Raw genomic sequence first — 16,225 nt, forward strand, 5'->3', positions numbered from 1 at the left:
CAAACAAAACTGATCAGCCATAAGTTGGTAAGACATCAATTAACCTCTGGAGAGATACTGCCCGGATATTGTCCCTATGCGTTCTCTGGTGATAACAGCAATTAGATTCGAAGTCGTAAAACAACAATTGCAAGGAGAAAACACTTGAAATACTAAGTAGGTTATCGGCCGCTCATGATCACCTTTGATATTAAACGATTGTCTTCATAAGAGAGTGGTATGCAGTGTTGTAATGGACAGAGGTAATCCCGCCAACTACGTCAGAAAATTGATGTGCAAGCCTCTAAGCCAATAGTCTCAAGTGGTCAGTTAATAGCAAAAATGGTAAATAATTGTGTGTGGGATTAAAACTGATACCATTTGAAGATTGTTTTAAGCTGAGAGTTCATTCACAGACAGCGCTGGATCATTGTAGGCAAAAAGAGTAAAGAAAAGTCTTCTACAGAAGAAAGAAACTGGTTCCCGAAATACGGTAAGTACGACGAGATAAGAAATGTCTGAAGTAAAAAAAAATAATTTGTTGCATCTTTCTTTCCACTCTAAAATCTAAAAGTATTTAAACAGTAATATATACCTTAAACAATTCGGGAGACCGGAAGCTTGAAGCTTCAGGTATAAAAGGTTTGGTGTTTCCCTTTGTGAGGAGCATACCGCAGTTCTCCATTGGCTGACAACATTGACTCGAGATATTTTAATTACTCAGTGCTGTCTGCTTCAGTAACCTGCCCAGAACTGAGCGAATTAAATATCTCGGGTCAATGCTATCAGCTAATGGAGAACTGCGTACTGAAATTGCTTCACGCATTAATGTGACCTGGATGAAAAGGCATTCCACAACTGGTGTTCTTTGTGATCGACGTATCAGCAAACGTCTCCAATCTAAAATTTACCGGAATGTCGTCCGTCTGCCGCTCTCTATAGTTCTGAGTGTTGGCCGACTATAAAAGACAATGAACGGCGTCTTGCGGTAATGGAGACGAAGATGTTGCATTGGACTGGTAACGTGACACGTTTTGATTACATCCGAAATGAGGATATCCGCGGTCGATATGGGGTTACACCGATCGTGGAGAAACTCCGAGAGAGGCGTCTTCGATGGTATGGTCACGTAATTCGCGTCAACGAGAATTCACTTGCCAAGATTGCTCTGAACATCGAAATCAATGGTAAGCGACCAAAAGGTCGGCCGAAACAACGGTGGCTTGATACGCTGGATGGGGATTTAAAAGCCTCGCGATTACATCCAGATCAGCCATTTGATAAAATAAAATGGCGAAACCGATCACGACGAACCAACCCCGCTTGTGAACGGAACAAAGGCTGAAAAAAAAGAAAAAAATGTGGGGAGCGACGGGTGCATGACAGCTCCGTGTCACATAGCTAAAAACTCCATTCCCCTCTATTTTTTAGAAAACGATTTAAATAAACCATTTGATGGAAAGCCCTGTATTGATAATAGTCAACCTCATACGCTTCACATTCTGAGTTTAATATTATTAGCAAATGCGAACAGATACAAAAAAGGGCTAGGGAGAAGTAGATTCTTCATGAATGGAATTTTAATATTTCATTCGAATCTCAATTATTCTCGTCAATTATGACATCAGCTGGTTTAGGGTGCGGTAAATTCGCAGGAAATTGATAAGTTTAAACTGCTATAACTTTGACACTAATTGTCGGATTTCCATAAGATGTGGCATATGCATGCACGTGATAGTCCTCTATGTCATCCTAGTAATCCTAGGATGAACTTAAGGGGGATTTTCAGTCAATTTCAGTCATCTTTCAAAACTTCAATTCCACATAAATGTTTTGTACAAAACCTTAAAAGGGGCTAGGTAGAAGTAGATTCTTCATAAATGCGAATCTAAGATTTCACACGATTCTCAATTATTCTCATCTTATTTATATGGCTTTAGCAGCAGTAAATTCGCGCGAAAGTTTGAACTGCTATAACTTTGGTATTAATGGTCCGATTTTTATGAAATTTGGCATGTATAATATATGCGAACTATGGTTCTCTATGCTGGTGCCCCTAGGATGAATTGGTAGTATACTATTAGTAAGTTTATTTGAGCAGATACCTTGAGGCAGATATTTTGAGGCCTAGATTTCATATAAGCGCACCATCCTGATTTTTTTTCGGGTTTTTGAGTTGGGTAGTTTCCGAAAATAAGTCCTGTCTCACTTTAAGTGCATACATTTTGACATCTTACTCATGTACGTTGCAATTCACGCCAAAACTAAAATCAGCTTCGGAAAGTACTCATCGAGATCTTTCATTTGATACACGATCATATCCGGTGAACATTTTTTTTAAATCCCCCCTTTGAATATATGGGGAGCCCTCCTTTAAACTCCACCTAAAGTTATGTCACTCGCTGTATGCGTAGGATTTCATAGTTTCCATCTATCCACCAAATTTCGTTCGGATCGGTTTAGCCGTTTTGGAGAAAAGTGCGTGTGACAGACAGACAGACAGTGAATCGATTTTAATAAAGTTTTGTATTACACAAACCCTTTAAAACTAATAGCATTTGGCAATAGGCATGGAAATAGTTGAAAATGGTTGAAAACCCTTCATAATGCAAGTGGCAAACCTGTACGATAAGCAATTAAAATATCTAATCAAAGAAAATTTCCAAGAAAAATCCAGATATACACCGAAATCGACGCTACAGGATAGCAGATGCGAAACAACTAGTGTAATAAACCAGAGTGCTTTCATGTGATCAAACGTCGTTTCCGAGTTGGCGGAAAGCATCACTTGTGGAATTTAGCGTCGATGACCATGAAGAATCACCCCCATATAAATGCAGTTCTACAGAAAAGCCCATCACCTCTTACTAGGTTGGAAATTTGGACGAAGTCCTTGGTAGCATGTGACCACACTATTATCCAGAATATCACATGTTTCACTCCTATCCTGTAACCGAACAATGGGTTGGGATTCGGGTTGATGTCAACAAGGTGGAAGACGCCGAGGATCACTCGCTTATTACCATAAAAAAGCTGGAAGAAGCAGACCTCTCTATGAAAAGCTAGATGCCAGAAACCAATTTTATCCCGACAAAAGTACACAAACCGATGCTTCACTATCCGGCGGACCTACTGTTCGGCACATTGCTTAAGGGCACATTTTCCTTGTCACTGGAAAGTGACGGGGCACGTGTTGTTCAGAAAAAGCAAAGGAGATGCTGAGCTGCCAACTGCATGTGGATCTCAGCTCTATATGCTTGAAACATCCGGTAAAGTGCTCGAAAAGCTCATCAAGAGTAGACTTGCCAAAGGGATATCTGCTACCGGGAACTTACATCCAAATTCAGTATTAGACCAGAGAGATCCACAGTGGATGTCGTCATGTGCGAACCGCAGTCGTCGATCTCGACAGGTAGTCCTCCTCGTAGCGTAAGTCGGACAAATATGCTAGGCACACTAGAAAATTCTTTTCATGTGCCGAGCTACCTATCCCGTATATTGAGGGATAACCTGGGGGACCGCTCTCTGCTCTTTGAGACACGGAAAGACCGGAGGAGCATGGGGATCACATTTCGGGTGGCACGAAGGTCGATCCTAAGGTGGGTTCTCTGGAACGATTTCTTCTACAGCCTGCCGAGATTCGACATGCCAATAGAGTCGTCCCCGGTCGGCTATGCAAAATGATATTACGGCACTTGTTATTGAGTAATATCCAACAGTTTAAAAATTGGATCAACGCTTGACTCGAGAATCAGCTTTTACCATAAAACCAAAGCAGCGGCAGAAAAAAAGTATCTGTATTAAATCGGCTAATGGCTATCTATGGTAGAAAAAGAAGACGAGGCAGATCCTGCCTGAGATAGAGCGATGGCGTAGGTCAGGACACCCGACAGCTTTTAGGGGTATCAGCGCAAATCCGAGGTGTCTGAAGTTCCTTACTAAGGCAGGCCTAGACGGGATACCGATTATTGATGATGATAATAAATGACAAAAGTTGGGTGTCCTAGCTCTAACGGAAGACACCTTTTCGTGACAACGACGCAATCCGTTCTGCTCTGCAGTGCTGAAGTATATGCTGATGTCCTTAGCAAGGAAGTGTATCGTGTGTTGCACAAATAACAAGAGGAGGAGCTTTGTGGGTGGTGTATCCAAACCTACTGTCGCAAAGCCGGCTGTGGTGATCGCGGGAGTTATACTCGTCCCCTTTTTTGCTAAGGAACACAAACATATAAATACGATGAACGGAATAAAGGGAACTGATTGCTCATAAAAATTGGCAACATACACTGAATGAGTGGCAACTCTCTTGGAAAAACGAGTCAAGAAGCGGATGAACTGTGTGGTTCACCGAAAACTTAAGTCCGCGATTAAACTGAAACCACGGGGAAATCGATTATTTCCCTACCTAGCTTCTAGGCACAGGATTGAGAAGGGACGATCCCTTGACTGGGTGTTTTTCAAAGTGATGGACGATGCTGACTTTTTACTGTTTAAATAGATGAGTTGAAATTTGGCTTCCAACTAGGCTTTTTCCTTTATATTTCCAAACAGAATTCACGTGATGGCGTTCTTGTCATGAACCCTTTTCGCTTTAAAAGGCTCTACTGATTCTATATCTCGAATATTTTTTGTAACTGTAAAAAGGCAAAGTTATATATGAAACCCAATCGAAGCTACGACTCTGAATGTAAGCTCACGAGAATAGTGATTACCCAGCCCCCAAAAATACCTTCCGAGATATTTCAACACCACCATGTCAAAGATGGTACCTGTGGATGTCACTCTCCCCATTACACAATCAGTATCATAACAAGAAGCGAACCTAGTGTGACGAATGAATATACCCGTTAAGATAGTACTGAATGATGAGCAATTGTCCCCAACTTTGAGAGCACCTCACATGTTGTTGCGACCACCGACTGTAGCATGTGTCTCTTTTAATGAAAGAATATCAACTCATACTCACAACTCCATGATATGCACCTAGGACCAACGATTACGCCAGAGTTAGTGGACCCCCTTGACAGAAGTGTAAAACCCGAACTGACTTGGGCTCAATTCCAAGCATGACCTTCGAGGCCGGCAAGTCGGGTTTACAAATACACAAGCCAGTATGGTCAATTGAAATTGTCCATAACACATCAACTGGCAGGATTGGTCTGTTATAATAATAATAATCGTTGCCGCAACAATCCATATTGGATCAAGGCCTTGAAGTGTGTTAGAGCACTTCATTCAAGACTGTAACGGTGCAATGTGGTCAGCATTGCGCTCGCCCGAGATTATTACCCTGATTTGACTCAGGTACTCATTCACAGCTGAGTCGACTGGTGTCCGACATCCAATCACGATAATAAATTCCTCTGCCCCCAGCGAGATTTGAACCGCGACCTTCCGCTACGATAGCCCAGCGCTCTAACCACTTGAGCCATCCGGACATCCGGACGGATTGGTCTGTTGATTAACACTATATTACGACAAGTCCAATACACTTAAGGCTCCCAGTACCGTCCGATGCTGTCCTGTAATCAAACCGGTCATTACTACAAAAATACCTTATCGAGACTAAATTTTGTATCATGAATGTTTGATTACTAATATTTTCAAATTAGGATATGACAACTGTAGTGATCCAGAACACACGAAAGGACGAAAATCCATTGACCGATCAGGCAAACAACTACTCTACCGCCTTCCACAGTCTTAGCCGCAGCTATCTACGTTAACGCAGGCCATAATTCGATTCTCCAAGGACCGAGTATCTCGATGACATGACGTGGACAAGTGTGAACGAAGGCTTAGAGTGCATCCGGATTCAACGTTGTTAATAGGTCAAGCGACTTTGAGTATTGGTCACTCGATAAACAGGAAACCTAGATTTTTTCGGAATCTGCGTATCTCCTTTTCCAAATCTACAGCCATTTGATCAAAATCCATGAAAAACATCGTCAGCGTAGTTGTGTGTTTGAGGAAACATGTCACAGTCCATTGAAGCCCTGACCGACGGTCATGGATTTTCCAGATAAGTGAAAATAGTAGCTCAGCATAAATTTAAAGAATTGTAAAAAAGCTTCCCGGAGAGGCCACCTAGTCCGGCTGCTTTTCCCAATTGAACGTTCATCGATCAGCTTTCATGTTACTGTAGTTAGCCAGAGCTTACCCTGTTCCCTAGCCAGACGCAGCGGCCAACCTGTGCAGTGAAGAGAGAGAAATGAGTATGTTTGATACCCAATGCTAATTAATACTTTCCCGCGGACTTTTCAAGACATCTGACATTCAATGAAGAAGGTAGATCTGCCACTATACAATGACAGCTGCAGCATGCAAGCCACTCGTATTGAAAGTGGGCGGGAGAGGGGGTCAAAACTCTTCGAACTTACAAAGCAAGCGATCATCAAGTAATGATTTTTTTCGAGGCCGATATCAATGTCCCTCTCATCCAAACGAGATAAATCCCAACTCTACTACTAATGTCAATATAATCGATCTCATTAAATGTTTGTTACCGGTCAATTGAAATTTAAATGACACTGTTACACACTCTGGTTAGAGCAACCTGCCGCCAATGATGAGAAAGTGGAAGCTGCAGGGGTCTACAAAACCTGCTACCGCCCCAAAACCATGTTTCCATAATCCGAATAGGGTGTCGTCAGAGACCACTTTGTCATTCAGGTGGCGCATCACAATCGCAATGTAACCTTTAGGAAACCTCGACTGCACTGCATTCGTCTGGTCATAAAAAGCCTCCTGTCATCTGTATCGGAAGTCTATGTTGGTGCCTAGCACTGTACTATTGAAATGCTTCTCATTACAGACCACCAAGGTAAGTAATCCAAAGACCAAGGTAAAAGACCTTCGGGTCGTTGTTTCGGCTAGCATAAAGTCAGTCAAAATTTGAAGGTCACTAGACCATAAATCTCTACCTTTTTAGTCGCTTTTTACGAGAGGGAAGACTTTCCACTGTCCCGAATTCCTGCGGTAGACAGAAATGCGGAGAACCAAATCTGAAGTGATGAAAAACTTATGGTTGCGCTGGTGACTTTCCGCCACTCTTGCTTTTCGTCGTAGGCAATATTAAACTACTATACGCCGACAAGTCCTTTTTGAGCTTTGATAATTAAATGGATTTTGACGACTCAGCTGTGAATATATACAGCCAAATTTAGGCAATAATCGAGGGTGGAGATAATACCAAATAAATTTAATACCCCCGTGTCTGACGATTGAGAAGTAATTTCAGATCGACAGTCGGCAACAAACAGTTAACGACAGGTCCAATAGACATTAGCGAGGACAAACTAACGAAACACGCTATTGCCCAATTCGATTACTCCTCTAAATTATTTTATTTTCTATGGCATTCGAAATAAAAGAAACTCTCGCATCACTTTGAATGAAAACGCATTCATCAAAGGAAATGAAATATCGAGGCACAAACGAGTCTAACGTCGGAGCTGACCCCATACATTTTCCGGTCACTGGTTGCCTGTAGACTGCTCAGGCGCAACTGACAGGCCTAAACAGATACGTAACAATGATAAAGACATGATCTTCTCAGATTTCTTCTCGTTCGGTTGGATTACATGTTCAGCTTCATAGAATTTTCTCACTTCTAGAAGTTTGTAAAAATGATTACCCCAAACCCCAAAATTGTATCTACAAATACAGTCAATGTGTATCTACCACGCTGAAAAGAAAATAACGAAATTACCATGTCAATTGCCCAGATACAAGCAAGCATTTAAAACAAAATCAATTTTGATCTTTCCCCCCAAAAAAAGAGAATACTCGCCAACCTTGTGCTACAAGTTAGCAACCATACAAATTATGATCCATGAGTTCCAGCAAAAATATGAAGTGCGCGTGACACTAAAACAGCTTCACCTCCACATAGTCGTTGCTATCGAAACAGCAGACCTTTCAGAAATTCTAGTATGCAAGTGTACAGTTCCGATGCATGACATGCAGACATACAACCGGTTGGGCTTATCTAGTTTCCGAGAACAGAAGAACTTTTGCCAATATGTACACATATCTGCGGTCGACCAAGCAGAAAATCACAAATCATCAAATCTAGTTGTTTCCCCGGCCAGCAATTATATGTTCAGCAAGTCCAGCAACGGCAGCAATATTATCACCGGACATATTGCCATTAAGTCATTTATTGTTGGTAAAAGCCATGTGCTCAGAAAATGCTTGCGATATTTGTAAAAGGCTTGGGCGATTACGTCAAATGATGCATTACCTGCAAACAATAAGAGAAATAATATGCAAAGTTCATAGAATATTCAACTGAAATGGACACTATCTGACCCTGCTTGGAGATAGCTCCAAAAGGACAGCACTTCCATTGAAATATGTAATAGAATAGCTAGAATATTACTGTGTCTATCAGAATATCAAACATTCGTCAACAGTTAACGCCCTGCATCAAAAGATAGAAGGTCCCAAAAGAGTGGAAGACCCAGCACTTCCTGCTTCAATCATCCTCACCTTCATATAACCATTTAATTTTAATTTAGAAAATTTCTACCTAAGACCCGTCAGGCGTCAAACCTCCTGCAACCGTAAATCGTACTTAGTAAATATATGCAACATTGTACAAAAAAAAAAAAGAAAATCTAAAGTGATCATTGACCTTTCCTATTGCCAGGCTATTCACGTGACTTTGCTGGCGTGCAATTCAATGTATCTTGCCTAAGCGTTTCTCCTCACCCAGTGCCGACACATTTATGTATGTCATGTTGCTGAGCTGCGAGTCGACTTTGTAATATTTCCAATGTTCTTTGTTTCGCATGGCGGGGCATTGATGGAATGCGGGCAATCGATGATGCGAAACAAAGGGTTTATTTTTTTGTATAAATGACCTTGCAATCACCTGACTGCTGATGAGGAAGGGTTGACGCAAAGACGGCAAACAGTTTTGAAAAGTGGAAAGAATCTGACGCTGCAGAAAAAAGTGAGCAAGCCGGAAGGAGGAAGCTGCTCGTGTGTCAGATTAAGAGGGAAAAACTTCAACAAGTATCCAACAATATATTGGAACAGCTCGAGGCCCCTGAAAATTCAACTCAAGGTAGCTAATCAAAATTGTCCACCACATGTGCCATTTTCTTATTACATTTTGACGGACAGTTAACGCGACATACAAGGAGATATTCGCGTGACAGCCACATCGATTGAAGACAAAATGCTCAGAACAGCGACAGCAGTCCGAGTCTATGGTAAATGTTTTGCCGGGAATACTTTGGACCGTTTTTTACTTCTCTTCCTTTCCGATGAGCTCAACACAGTTCGCTCGAAAAACTTCGGTAATGGGACTCGCCTAACTGTTCCTAACCTTCTCTTCCTGGCTGGAAAAAAAGTAAGCGAAATTTTTAGTAAGTGGCATACAAAAATAAGGGGTCGCTCAGGAATTTAGCCAGTTGTGACTGCTTACTCTTGTTTCCCTGTCAAAGTCATAATTCTGCTTTTCTCAGTATTGGGAAGTGTACTTCGCCATCTGGAACTTTTAGCTGCCTTAATAATGAAGGTACAAACCGACGAAATCGTGATTAATTTCTTCATGCAATCAAAAAAGTAAGAGCTTCTTTTCCTGTGCAAGGTTTCTGATTTGCGATGATTGAACTGTCGATATATAGCCGGACCATGTAGTCTAGAGGTAGATGTGGCTTTGCCTTTACTTTTGTATATGCATAGAATTCCTCTGATCGTGGTTCGGCAATCTGACGTGCATCATTGGCAGTCATCCCTTTGAAGTAAATCACCAGCAACCTCGTGACTGGGTCTACATAAGTCGTCGACATCTTAATCACCAATATCCGCCTCTTCGATAGAGGATTTAGCAACCGACATCGCCATCCCAAACCTTCTGCCACGGAGGCCATCATAATTCTTAAACTCAGAAGCAATGGAACGTCTGATCAACATACCGAACTTAGCAGGATTCAAATTGTGAAGCCTGCAGAAGCTTTTGAGTACATTTGACGTTAAGGCAATCTTAATGACGGTTAAAAAGTTTTCACTGACCCACAAAATGGTTATCCAATCAAACATGAAGAAGGGCGTTACACACATAAAAGCAATCAAAATAATTGCAATTGTGATGAGGAGAAATGCTAAATTATAAGAAAAGTCGATCCTTATGAATCTCAGTCGAAGCGTTGAAGATTAAACAACACTGCAGAATTGTTCCCATACACAAAGGCGGTGACCATACTCGTGCTGAGAATTACCGCACAATTCGCTCCTCCCATCCTGCTCCTAGATCCGCGAGAGGATATTCTAGACTTTACCAACTTTCTTCTGACTTTACCAAATCTCGGCAGAAAGTCCACATCATTTACAAGGACTTTTCTAAGGCCTTCGATTCCGGTAATCACGAGATACTATTGTCCAAACTTGCCTCCCTCAACATTCCTCCATCACTTATTACATGGCTTTCCTCCTACGTTTCTTTCCGATCCTGTACCGTTTCCTTTGATGGTTATACTTCTAGTCCTTTTTCCCCAAGGATCAATTCTAGGACCACTTTTATTCTTATTCGTTATTAACAATCTCCCCTCTATCCTCACTTGTCCTTGCTTGTTATACGCCGATGACCTCAACCTGTTTTCCTCCGTTTCGTCCCCAATGGATTTCGCTTCGCTGCAGGCAAATCTGGATACTTTGGTCCATTGGTGCACAGTTAATAAGCTGGCTCTTAATATCAGCAAATGCCACTCGATATGTTACTCGCTTAACACCTCTGCCACCCGTTTCTCCTGCTCTCTTGGTGGATGTTCTCTGTCCTATCTGAACTCTATTCTCGATCTAAGCGTAACCTTCGACGATAAACTCCGTTTTGACAAGTTTTACACTGCGTTCCTGTACTGATTTTGTGGCGCGGCAGGATCTGCAGCATTTGAAATTTATTTCGAATGTTGCGGATGCGGACGGGTAGATGGCGCGAAACTCTCCACTCGCCCATTTTCGGAACGCACCCGGGGAGTGGAGAATTAGCGGTGGAAAATTGCCGTTGGTTGGGACAGTAAGGACCGCATGGAAATAAGCCGGTCTCTTCTGTTCCCAACCGCGGCGGCGAACACACGAAACACAAAGATCCCAGTTGGATTGCCCTAATTCAGAAAGTGATCAAAGTATTGTGATAAAGTTAATCTTTTTGTGTTTTAAATAAACTAATTTTATTTATTGCTAAAATTTCACCTCGGTCCAACCCTCCACAATGATTTTTAACTCCCTTGTGAGAAGCATCCTTGAGTATTGTTCCGTGATTCCGTCGCCCTCCCGTAATTGTAATTGTCTTGCCGTTGAGAAGATGCAACGCAAATTCTTCCGCTCGTTTTTATTCACCTTGAATAAAAACGACCTCAAAAATTGATGAACATCACCCGTATTGACTATCCCGCCGTCTCCGTGGCTTTCATCTCCCTTACCTTCAAGAACGTAGAATCTTCATCGATCTCTGCACCACTGCCCTGGCCAAGGAGCAGAGACAATGAAAACAATCTAAGTCTAGGGCAAGCAACCGACAGTGAAGCCGCTCCAGTCATAGGTACAGAGTTGAAATCGGTAAAATCACCTCCGGCGATCGACGCTACAGTTCCTTCAGGAAACTGCCTGCACGTCTACCCCCACAATACTCGTATTAGGTTCCTGGTCAACTCAGGCTTCGTCAACTCGTTGCTTTCAAAGGCAGTCATCAAAGGAAGGAACTCCAGCGCAAGCCCCTCACGACGTACGCCCCCGAGGCAATTCATCATCGTAGCTGTCTAATCAACCATCGTCAGCACAGACTTCCTGTTTCGGCACGGCCTCTTCATCGACATTCGAGGTAAGGAGGTAATTGAGTCAAACTGGTATATCAATCAATCAATATCAATATAACAATTTGAAGACTTCATCCACCCACGGCATCTCCATCCCCTCTCAATTCGCCACATATTAAGAAAATGAGGAAATCGCTCTAATGCAAGAGTTCAAGGGCTTCTGCTCTCAAAACTGTCTCGATCCTACATATATATCTTTGAATTCACACAATAGGCCGTCTTATTTTCGCACGACCACGAAAGCTCGTCGGTCCTTGCTTGGAAGTCGCCAAAGAGCAATTTTGAGACCTGTAGGAACAAGGCGTCATTCGAGCATCATTCGAACATCGTTTAATCAATGAACCAACTTATGTTACAGCCATCTCCTAAACAAATAGCAAAGGCGTCTGAAAGTTTCCACGACCCCGCATCAATAATCTGGGCTACATTGTCTCCGCCTCAACACCGAGCTTCCCTATTCTTCGGAATGGTCAACTTTCGCCGCCGGTACATTTCGCGGGCTGCTAAAATATTGGCACCCTTTGACGGACTTCTTCAATGAAGATCTCGGAACTTGAATGTGAGCACCGGCATATGCATAATCCCACGATCCTTTTCTGATAAAGGTTAGTGTGTAGACCATAATGAAAACCGCGCATTGAGTAGCACAGCAGTACATCATTTACACTGCGCATTTGTACCAATGGATGCAAGGCTTACCTAACTCCTCAGCCGCAATTTAAGGATTGCGATCGTTGTCAAGATCGACTCCACGCATTGGGCCGACAAGAAGCTCTGTGTCCGATATAGGCCGATCATCATAAAACTCCTCCTACTAGGACGCCAACCACAAATAATCGGACAAGAAAACACATCCTCCACGAATCCTCCTGGAGCATGAATGGTGTAATGGAAGGAGGGAAACGATAACAAAGAGATTATGTGGAGGCACACTCCAAGAAAGATTGAATAGGAAACAGTATATACTTTTTAAGGGCCATCCCAGTTCCTATGGTATCAGATGATCGCCCTCTTCGAGTATGCCGGATAGGGACTTCCTCATGGCTTAACTGGGATCGAACCAGTGAAAGACAGAAAAACTCGTCTAACGTGGACGAACGAGATAGAAATTGCATTCCGAAACAGCAAGACGGCACGCGTTTCCAAAGCTACTACAACTTTATTCCTAAAACCAAATGCCACGCTAACACTGAGAATGGATGCTTCCAATACTGCCTTCGACGCCGCCGTTAAACAAAAATGTTCTTGAAGAAACTGGCACAAACAAGATTTTCAAAAAAACCTGTGGGCTTCGCGGTTTTCAAAAAGTATCAGCGTTATCACGATTTCATCCACCATAGGCCTTAGTCTACAGTCCAAAAAGACTCGGACAAGACCCCGGTTGAACAGGCATACCAGTTACATCCTGCTACTAGATAACTCTCCAGAGCATGTGAAGGGAATAGATAGCGTGTTATCGCTATGCCTTTCATCATCAGCCCTTAAATGGTCAGCAGCGCACATGCAAGCGACTAAAGATACATCATCTGCTCGAAAACTCCAAATTAGCGTTTCATCGGTTATATTTTAACGGTCAATATATCTCTACATGCCAACAACATTATACAAGACAGTTTTCAATGCTTTTCACAACCTGGCTTATCCCAGGGTAAAAACCTCGATGCGCCTATTAACGCAGAAATAAAAATCTAACTGGACATGAGGAAGGAAGTCGTCTTCTGAACACAACAATGCCAATACTACAAGGTTCACCGTCACAACCACAATTCTCTAGAAAACTTCAAAAACCAATTGGACTATCTACACATCGTGCTGATTAATTTGCCCCAGGATTAGAAATTGGAACGCTGTATTACCTCACCGACAGATTTCCCAGGTGGTCGTTCGCTATCTCACTGTTTCACCAACGACCATCGACAGTCGCAAATATCTTGTCTTCGACGCACCGTTCAATTTTACATCTGACCAAGGTACGTGATTCAAGTCAATGCTCAACACCGAATTGGCCAAGTTCCCCGGTTTAGGGCCGAGCTCATGTGCAAACTTGTCCCATGGCCCAAACTTCGGTATGACGTACCAACTTAATCGATCGATCCAAACCGAATAAGATCAAAGCCGCATTAACGACCGTAGTGTTCAGCATCGACGTTGATGGCCAATCATGCTCTAAAGACGCTTTGAACCCGGTGTGACTTGACTCGGCAGATCTTTCAACGTCCATCAAGTTCAGCAATTTTCAGCCATTCAAACTCCAGAGCCACCAGGCTCACTCCAACTAGACCCCGCGCCTGGTCGGTTATGCAGACGACGTTGCGGCACTTGTTGCCGGACGCACTGTTGAACAGGCGCAAAGCAGACTTGGCATATTGATGCGACGGGTAAGCGGATGGATGACTGCTCGCGGTTTCAACCTTGCGCTGGAAAAAACCGAAGTAGTCATCCTGACCAGAAGAAGAATCCCGACCTTGCGTCCCATATCGATCGGCGAGTTGACTATAGAGTCAAAACCAGCGATTAAATACCTTGGCTTAATGCTCGACTCGAAGATGAGCTTCTTCGAGCAAATCAAAGCAGCCGCGGACAGGGCTGCAGCAGGAGTGGCGGCCTTGAGTCGGCTAATGGCGAATGTCGGCGGCCCTATATCAACTAGAAGACGTCTCCTCATGGGAGCAACGCAGTCCGTCCTTCTCTATGGTGCGGAGGTATGGGCTGATGCCCTTGACAAGGAGGTGCATCGTAAACGCCTCGCTCAAGTGCAGAGGCGGGGAGCTTTGCGAGTGGCGTCTGCTTATCGCACCGTCTCCGAACCGGCTGTGATGGTGATTGCGGGAGTGATCCCCATTTCCCTCCTTCCCAAGGAGCGCAAAGCTATCTATCGCCGTAAGGGCGAAAACTTAAGAGAAGTGGTTGCCCGTGAAGAACGTCAACGCACCCTTAACGAGTGGCAACTTTCTTGGCAAAATGAGCCAAGGGGCAAGTGGACTGCGCGGCTCATCGACAAATTAGACCCATGGTTGAACAGAAAGCACGGTGAGATTGATTACTTCCTTACCCAACTTCTAAATGGGCATGGACGTTTTCAGTCTTACCTGCACAGGGTTGGAAAGGCGCGCTCTCCTGATTGTGTGTTCTGCAATAGAGTGGCGGATGACGCTGAACACACCTTTTTCTCTTGCGAGAGGTGGGACGGCCTCCGCCAGCCAGGGGAGCTCTCTCCAGACAACATTGTCAGAGAGATGCTGAAGAGCGCTGGCAGCTGGAATCGTATTGCGCATTATGTTCGGGCTCTTATTACTACGAAGAAGATTGAACTCGATCGGCAGAGGGATCGGACGGTAAGGGGTTCCCTGAACTAACAACCCCCTTCCTCCCCTCCCCTCCCGTTGGTGAAAGGAATTCCCTGACTTGAAGGCTCCCAAAGTCGGGAGAGCGGGAGGGCTAGCCCGAAGTAATGTGTCAAACGGTTCCAGGCTAGTTCTCTGATGACAGGGAGGTGTTTAGTTGGTAGTCCGCCAGCGTGCTGTGGCGGGAGTCCAACACTCTGTGCGTAAACGCATTCACCTACCCTACTCCCAAAAAAAAAAAAAAAACCAGACCTCCAACACAAGGACACTGTCCAACTCATTAAAAATGAAAAGGCGGATTACATTCTGCCCACAACTTACAAGCAACATTGGAGGGGAGATGGATGTGGTTCTTCCCCCACTAACGACAATCCCGCTCTGAGAGCGGAAACGCAACCTATGCTCTCCTTTTATCGCGCGCATGTCGACCCACCGCACGTCTTCCAAAAAAGATAGTGCAGAGGGTTCTGGACCAGTGACGTCAGAACCACGTGTCTCAGACAATCTTGATTTCAATAAATAGTTTCGTTTTTTTTCATCAAGTGACACCTCACTATTTTGAACCACACCTTTATCTCCTAATTCCCCATGATAACACTCAGAGTTTAGGGTGTTCCGTGCTTCTGAAACAACTCCTAGAAGGAAGTCAAACCTTCCTGCTTCTTATATGTGCCTCCATTGCATACCCTGCAAGTGCACAAGTTTGTATAGAAGCAGTGGATGACGTTTACATGAGCATTCCAGAAGATTTGGGACAAAATCAACGTCTGACAATTCTTAAAGTATACACCTAGAGATTGGAACATTAATATTTTGCAGGCAATATTCAGAAGATGTATCTTGTTCGAGACGCTTTCCAAATTAGGTCGTCCATATACCACATAAAGGACGTTTGAGATCCGAAAATATTCTTGGAAATCAAGAACGATGAGCAACGGAATAACTACGTTTAAGGCTTAGTGCAACTCAACAGCTAAACCCATGGACCTGACATGAATTCCTGAAATGAAGGACTCAAGGATTCCCTACCGAGACTTCGTTGACTATCTAGTACGCTTGCCAGCGGGCCTGATCAAT

The 16,225-nt window shown here is 43.5% G+C and overlaps 1 protein-coding gene across 1 annotated transcript in view; it reads right to left on the reverse strand.

Annotated features, from left to right (window-relative positions):
• Positions 1–16,225, reverse strand: part of LOC119653745 (sorting nexin-27-like) — an 87,694-nt gene that overhangs the window by 61,023 nt on the left and 10,446 nt on the right. The window lies entirely within an intron of this gene.

The sequence above is a fragment of the Hermetia illucens genome, chromosome 4, assembly GCF_905115235.1.
Source record: "Hermetia illucens chromosome 4, iHerIll2.2.curated.20191125, whole genome shotgun sequence".
NCBI classification, from domain to species: domain Eukaryota; kingdom Metazoa; phylum Arthropoda; class Insecta; order Diptera; family Stratiomyidae; genus Hermetia; species Hermetia illucens.